Below are 8180 nucleotides of genomic sequence, written 5' to 3' on the forward strand. Positions count from 1 at the left end.
TACTAAAACGAAACATCATTTCTCAGTCTATTGTAGTCCACACAAAGTTACTTCTGACAATGGTTCTCAGTTTACATGTCAATTGTTTCAGAGATTTGCTAAAGAGTGGGATTTTATCCATGTTACTAGCAGTCCTGAACACCCACAGTCAAATGGCCTTGCTGAACGTGCAGTACCGAGTGGAAAGCAATTGCTACAGAGGTCAAAGCATGAGAATACCGATATCTTACTGAATTTACTCAGTCTCAGAAACATAACCCATGACAACCTACTTGGCTCGCATGTTCAGAGATTTCTATCTAGACAAACCAGAACATCCTTGCCTATCAGTTCTAGTTTCTCGATGCCTAATGCTAAAACCAACAGAGCAATCAAAGCACCAACCTTTAGAAGTCCAGCTATGATAAAATGAGCAGATTTCTTCTGTTTACCTTTAACACCGCGAATTGCACAAGTGTGAACATGCAAAACGGTGACTCTAATAAGTGAAAAATAACTGTGAAAATTCAAAAATATCAAAAATCAAATTGTGGAATTCTTTTTTCACTTTTTTTCACTCTTTTTCGAAATATAACCACCACACGCATTTCCCCGTGCTTAGCATCAAGCCATACACATAACAGAAAACATCAAAAGTGATTCCTTCAATGAATGTGCCACAATAAAGTCCCGTATTCACAGTAAGCAATGTACAGCTTCCTGAGTTGTATTCTGTTAGTAATCCCATGGAAAGTGACGTGATCCACAAATACCAAATGCAAGGATACTTAAAGTCATAAGAAGGAGCAGTATTTTGCAACTAATTTAACAAATCCCCTAGGAATGACCTCAGTATGTTTCGCCAGTAGACTTGTAAAGGATGCTTCTTTATCCAACAGTCTCCTACATTTTGATGAGGAAGGCAGACATAACAACAGCCTACATCTCAAATCATCAACATGATTTTGCTCTAGTTGCACAGCTTGTAGTATGTCAAGCATATAAAGTGTTTTCTTACCCAGCAAACTACATAGCCACCTGTGCCAACCCTCAACTGCATTCTGGCTACAAGGGTAGCCCATACCACAGGTGTCATACTGATTCCAAAATGTGCTATCAAACAAAGGAGGCACTCTTTCACTTGTATTTACCCTCATACCATAGTGTCGTGGCCTGCCATATATATAGGTTTCCTTAAAAAGGTACACAAAGGCTTACCCCCCTCTAGCATATCAGCTTTTATTTCAAGGACTGTATTACATATGTCCCCAGGGTCAACAAACACTAATGCAGGTATCTCCTTGCACAGCATTGCAAAGGATATACTGCTTCCAAAGTGTCCTGCCAAATGTAAGCACTGTATATTTCTCCACACAATTTGTCACAAATGAAACCAACAACCTTTGGTTAATGTGTTAGGCAGATGTTTTTGAATGGAATTTACTGCAGCCCATTTAAAATCAGTTAACACCACAATGGGAAGTAATCTAAATTCATTTTCACTGCACAGTTGCAAAACTATCCTCCAAAATGCATCATAACATCTTTCACTTTTGCTGGGCAATATCAAATACACAACAGGTACCACCTTTCTGTTCAGTCCACCTGTCAGTGCGCAGTGTAAAGTATACACTTGTCTACATTCAGTAGTGCTGATAGGGAAGGTCCCAACCACCATTAGGTATTCTGACTCACAAAGCATTTTCAAATTATCCCTGGTGGTTATAACAACATTAGTATCACCTTCATTATCTGCACTATGTTTGATAATAAAGGAACCATTCTTCAAAGGTAGCATGTCAGCACTCATTTCCCTGAAATTACGGAAGCCATTGCACATATCCAGTTTCTTCCTGTACCTCTGCCTCCCAATGGTCTGCTTAAGGGCCCTGGTATTTGGTAACTCATTGACAACATCACTTGACGTACCGGCTAGGACTTCTGCAACTATTTTGCATGGGTCCTCCACAGATTGCTCAGCACGACATTTCAAATGTTCTTTTACTCTCATAACTTCCCCTTGCACTACATCGGGGGCATGGTAATGTGACGTGCTCTTCATCAAATATAGCCATGTACATCTGTATCAGTAACACATCTACCCTTACACCTTTCTTTATTTTTCCTTGTATAACACAAATACTGCTTGACCTGAACAGCCTTTTCTTGGTAATACTGATACCCGTCAACTAGCAACAATTCCCATCCCTTCTGAGTCCTTTCACTTTGCTTGGTGCATAGTCCTGCGAAGTTCCTTCCCCAGCCTGTAACACATGCAATACATATTCACTACTGTAAAGTCTTGCACCGTAAAAACAGAACATATAGTACACATTATACCACTCCATATGCCATGTCAACATTACAAATGTAGTACAACTTTTATCCTGCCACGGTATGGCTAGCTGGAATAACAATTCAATGACACTACATATATTCTGCACATATATTGCTCAGGATAGCTATGAAAGCATACACATGTTTGAAACATTATTCCTGCTTTATGCAGATTCCTTTTACTTGCTGTTTAAAATAAACTGTAGATATTGTTACCGCCATAGTCCTCTGATCATCCAATTCAATTATTTATCCTAAACTACTGAACACCACTGCCAATGTGCAGATCAAACTATGCTGGGACCAGGAAGGGTTTTACTGGATGCCGGAGATACGTTATGACATATGCAAAATTGCTTAAGGTTGTATTGCATATGTGCGATTGTTTAATATGCGAATTGCTTTGTACATTCGTCCATAAGATATTCGCACTTATGGGAGTCACATATTTGCTATCTTGCAAATGGTAGTTTGACCTTTCTAAAGTCACCCAAATTTGATTCGTGATATTAAAGGTAAACCGATTTTGTCATCCAATAAAAGGAGGAGAAACAGTGGGAATGCAAATGGTGAAAGACTTTGATTGAATTGGTCAAGCAAGAGGTATATGTCCAAGCCGAGATCCTACCTAGTGGAATCTGAGGGTACAGAATACAGGTGAAACTGCAGGCATCCTCTTCCTGTATCAGAAACAATATTGCAGCATCATACCTGTGATACAGACTCTAGATCTCAGAGCAGGCCTCACAATGCTCATACTGAAGAACATGTCTCAGTGTCCATTCTTGTTCCTGATGATGTCCCAGATGTCACCAAAGTCGAACATTCCTTGAAGACAGTCTTCATTGCTAGAATCAATTCTGACTTTTTGTTACACGATCAGGTCATATTTCTAGCCCTAGTGTAAAATACACAGAAGCTTGGACATGATTGTTTTATATGTGTCTAATTTTGTATGATTGCATGTCAAAGAATTAGTTCTGTATAACTGCATGTAAAAAGATTCCTTCTGTAAATTGCATGTCGTTGAATACTGTAATTTCATATATGTAGTATTTCTCAAAGAGGGAGGCTGTAGATCAGAGCATGTGTATTTACATTTAAGATGTATTTCCGGATGTAACACATAGATGTACATAGTGAGCATGTGCAGGTGGCAGTGTCATTTTTAGTAAACTGCCAGTGTTAACATGTATGAGTGTGGAAGACAGTTTGTTTATAAGTTAATTTAAGTTTAAGTTACAAAGCTTCATTTCTGATGTGTTTGTGTATAATAAAGCTGCTTGAACTGAACCCACGAATGCTCATCTGTTTTATCCTGTTCAGACAAGCGACATGATGTCAGAACCGGGATGAGAAGAACAACTTCTTCTAGCCTTGATATGCAGAATTGAAGGTGAAGGCAGATTAAGCTGGTTGAGTGAAATGGAGCTCAGATAAACAAAAGGGCCAGAAACAAGCTAAAGGCAAATAAAATTGGAAAAATTATTTATTTGGCAAAGAAAATGAAACAACACATTTTTAAAGCACAAAATGCATTGTTAATTAAATGAGTAACACAAAACATATTATTAATCAAACAAAAGGCACAAACTGCATTATTAATCAAATGAAATGTTCAAAGCCACGATATTTAATAAACCTAGTAAAGGTATTCATATGTGACTCAGAATTACCTTTGGTTTGCATAACGAGCATGTTTAAAGTAATACGGGCACAAGAAAAGTCTAATGAGCATGATAAGAGATTAAAAGGGCATAATAAGTACAATTAAATGGCAAATTAAGCTTAAAGAGCAAGGCAACTGCATTGTTTTTAGTAAAAGACCATGTTTGGGTACAAACTATGATTTTGCATTGACTGAAGCCATTCAAAGCATAACTAGAGTTGTTTGAAGTATCTCAGAGTGTGCAAAGTGTTTGCTGATTGTGTAATTTATTATGGTGCAATTATTTCAAAGAGTTTACTATGTGCAAATACAGTTATATTGCAAAGTGTAGTCAACATACAGCCATTTTGAAAAGTTTCTTGTGCTGTGTGCATTTATTCGCAGAGTGCAGCAATTTCAGTGTTTTTTGCCCTGTACAGAGTGGTTTTGCAAAGTAGAGCCATTTTGAATTGTACTTGTGCTGTGTACAGTTTATTTGCAAAGTGCATTCATCTTGAAGTGTTTCTTACTCTGAGTTATACCACAGTGTACAGTTTATTTGCAAACTACAGTCATTTTGAAGTATTTCTTACACTAAGGAGTGGTTTCACAAAGTACAGTGATTTCAAAGTGTTCTTGTGCTATGGAGACTTATTTGACAAATCACAGTTATTTCACAGAGTTTGGTTTGCTACTGGGCATAATTCAAGTACTGGCATAAAGTTCTGTAATTTTATATATATATATATATATATATGTGTGTGTGTGTGTGTGTGTGTGTGTGTGTGTGTGTGTGTGTGTATGCTCTTACATACTTTCAAGCACCTTCACTACTGTGTATTGATATGGCAGAGACATTTCACAGAGCAGGTGCACTTGTGCCTAATCATAATTTAGCAGAAAATTGGAGACTATTCGAGCAGGAATATGATATTTTCATACAAGCAGCTTTTTCTGACAAAGATGAACATGCAAGGGCATTCATTTTGCTTAGCTGGGTCAGAGGCTATTGGAAGATAGCATTCATTTGTGTATGCACCAAAAGTATATGCAGGAGAGGAGGCAAAACATTATATTGTGGTACCGACTGAATCAAGGGAGGACCCTGAGTGCTTAAAATGTAAATTTAAAGAAATATGCAATCCAAAGATGAATGTTACATTAGACAGGCACTTATTTTCTACAAAAGAGACCAAATGCCAAGTGAGACATTTGCAGTTTATATCACTGACTTGAGAAATAAAGCCAAAACATACAGATTTGGTGACTTGAAAGATGAGTTAATAAAGGACAGGGTTGTGTGTGGTGTTAATAGTGCTGCAGTGAGAAAGATGTTGCTTCATGACATTTATCTAATGTTAATCAAAGCCATAGATATTTGTCAAATCCATGAGCTCACAGAGAGGCACACAAGTATGCTTGCAAGTGATAAGAGCATAGTTTCAGCAGCCTCTAGAGGAAATATAGACAGCATGCAACACATGGCAAGCAGAAATAGGTTTAAGCACATGGTAGTTGTAACCCCTGCAGGTTTGACAGGGAGAACCTGTATCTTTCTAGCAAGTTCCAAGACTTCCTCAGTAAAACGGGCATGCTCAGTAGAGCATAAGGGTGAGTCAGCAAAATCCAAGTCAAGCCTTATTGTTAACTGTTGTAATTGTGGTGCCAGTCATGAGTTTAAGACAGAAAAGTGTTTAGCATTTGGTCAGCAATTCCACAAGTGTAAAAAATGGAATGATTGTCAAAACTTTTGTAAATCAAGCAAGCCTCATTTAGTTATTAAGAAAGGTCACTCAAAAAAGAAAGATGATCATGCAGAAAGCTGCAACCCTTCTTTCTATGTAGATGGTGTATCAGTGGTTGGTGAAAAGGTTAATGCAGTAGATTTAATGGCAAAGAATGAAGTATTTTGTACTGTTCTGATCAATGGCAAGCTCACAGAGCTCAAAGTAGACACTGGTTCAAAGTATAATGTAATGTCAGCAGAAACAATTACTAAAGTGAGGGCTGGTGAGCTACTCAATTTGGCCAGTTGTGCAAAGCTTATTGCTTATGGAGATGAAAAGATCCAAACTGAAGGCTGAGCAGTCCTTTTATGCTACTCGGCTGGGAACAGTTATAGCTTGCAATTTTATACAGTCAGAAGACAAGACCTGTGCAGTCATTATTAGGTCTCATAGACAGTTTAAGAAAGAACTTGCTTTCTTTTACCAAAGAAGTTCATCACCTAAGCACATGTCTCACTTCCAGTTTTACTGATCCTATTTTCTCAGTGTATGCTAATGTTTTGATGACAAGCTAGGTAAACTTCCAGTTGTGTATTCCATGGAAGTAGACCCAGAGGTCAGTCCAGTGGTCAGACCAGCAAGAAGAGTTCCATTAGCCACGCAGGAGAAAGTCAAGGTCCAGTTAGTCAAAATGGTGCAGCAATGTGTGATTTGTCCAATCACAGAAACAACTGGGTGGGTGTATTCCATGGTCACTGCTCATATACTACTGACTACATTCTGTACCTCCTTTGGTAGATACAGATTCCTCAGGATGCCTTTTGGAATACATTCTGCCAGTAAAGTCTTTCAGCATGCAGTTGAGTACATTTTCAGGCTGCCTGTGTGCTATAATAGTTGATGATTAACTGGTTGGAGGTTATGGTGAAGCAGAGCCTGACAGAAACCTCAGAAAAGTTCTGAACATAGTGCGTGAAGTGAACTTTAAGCTCAATCCTCTGAAATGCAAATTCATACTACCAGAAGTTGCTTATGTAGGTAATTTATTTACCAGTACAGGCTTATGAACAGACCCTTCTAAACAAGCAGCCATTCTTACGATGCCAGCTCCAGACAATGTCTAAGCCTTGCAGTGTTTTCTTGGTATAATTAACTATTTGGGCAAATTTATCCCTGACTTTAGTGAGTTTTTAGCACCTTTAAGAGAGCTGGCATGTAAAAAGGTTCCATGGTCATGGTTAGAACAATACCAGAGAGCATTTGATAGCCTCAAACAGCAAATTGCTAACCCCCCCTGCATTAAAATACTATGATATCCACAAACCAATAGTTCTTTCCTGTGATGCTTCAAAGTTCGGTCTTGGTGCAGTTATTCTTCAAGAAGACAGACCTATTGCCTATGCATCTAGAACTCTTGCCCAAACTGAGATGCACTATGCTCAAATTGAGAAGGAACTTTTGGCAATTGTGTTCGCTTGTCTGAACTTCCATGATGATATTTATGGTTGAGCTAGCCAGATAGAAACTGACCATCAATCTCTAGACCTGTTTTAAAGAAGCCTATGCGTTCAGCTCCAGCAAGACTGCAAATAATGATGCTCAAATTGCAAAAGTATAATTTCAAAATGGACTATAGAATAGGTAAACTTATTTATCTGGCTAATACCTTATCCTGATCACTCAGAAATACCATAGAACAGCTTGATGCAGAGAATTTTGACTTTGATATCATGGAAGTGTGTCATTTTTTTACCATGAGACTTGATGAGCTAAGAGATCATGCAAAGACTGATCCAATTTTGCAAAAGCACAACCATTTCATCAATGTAGGATGGCCATCAAAGTAATTCTGTGTACCACCAGAAGTGCAACCTTACTTTCCATACAGAGATGAAATGCTGATGGAAGATGGTATCATTTTCAAAGGTCCAAATGTTATTGTTCTTACTTTCTTACAGCATGAATACATTCAGATTTTGCATCATGGCCACCCAGGTTCCAATTCTACCAAAAGAAGGGTGAGATGACTAGTAATTTGGCCTTCTTTAGTGAAAGACATTGATGAAGTGCTTTCTTCTTATTCAGTATGCAACAGTACTAAGCCACATTTGCAAAAAGAGACACTTCAGCTAAGCCAAATTCCTGAACGACCTTGGTCAACAGTAGCAGCTGACATATTTGAGTGGAACCATCAGCATTACTTAATGCTGGTAGACTCTTATTCAAACTGGTTTGAGATCGGTTTGCTACCTAACCTAATATCCAGTGTTGTTATTACTAATATGAAATGTAATTTCTCAGTCCATAGTAGTCCAGACAAAGTTATTTCTGACTATGGTTCTCTGTTTACCAGGCAATTGTTTCAGAGATTTGCTAAAGAGTGGGACTTTATCCATGTTACTAGCAGTCCTGAACCCCCACAGTCACACAGCCTTGCTGAAATTGCAGTACAGAGTGCAAAGCAATTACTGCAGAGGTTAAAGCATGAC

Source organism: Protopterus annectens, chromosome 2.part0, assembly GCF_019279795.1.
Source record: "Protopterus annectens isolate FY-2018-M chromosome 2.part0, PAN1.0, whole genome shotgun sequence".
Classification (NCBI taxonomy): Eukaryota; Metazoa; Chordata; order Ceratodontiformes; family Protopteridae; genus Protopterus; species Protopterus annectens.